The following is a 529-nucleotide window of genomic DNA, read 5'->3' on the forward strand; positions in this document are numbered from 1 at the left end:
CTAGAAATGCCACACAATGGTCTCTTCCACAGCGTTCTGGACTCCTTCTTTCTGAAATCTGGTTTCATTGAGACCATTGTTAATCCAGAGTCACTGCATGGAAAGACAAGGAGTGACTCCAGATGGACAGTGGGGCAAATGAGATTAGCAATTCTCCCTGTGAGGAGGAGCTCTCATTAGCTGCTCTCCCCAGAGAGCTAAAGGAGGGAAGCTGCTCAAACGCTCTCTCCCTCTCTGCTCAGGATATTGGGGTTCAGCTTCCTGGGTCAGACGCTGCAGCCTCCATTGTGATCTGGGAGACCAGGCTTAGCAGCTGCTGCTCCCCCAGCTGGATTCTGTCCTGGGATGTGACCTTAATTAAAGCTTTTTTCTCTGCCCAGCCCAGGTAATGACTTTCTGCAGCTGGTACTAGCCCCCTATGGCAGCCCTGGGCCCTGTTAATGCAAATTCTGAGCCACAGACTCCAGGTTACTGAAAGACCTCAGGGAAAGTGCTGGGGACTGGCACAAACAGCCCCCCCCCCCAAGCC

Source organism: Mauremys reevesii, linkage group 12 (genome assembly GCF_016161935.1).
Source record: "Mauremys reevesii isolate NIE-2019 linkage group 12, ASM1616193v1, whole genome shotgun sequence".
Lineage (NCBI taxonomy): Eukaryota > Metazoa > Chordata > Testudines > Geoemydidae > Mauremys > Mauremys reevesii.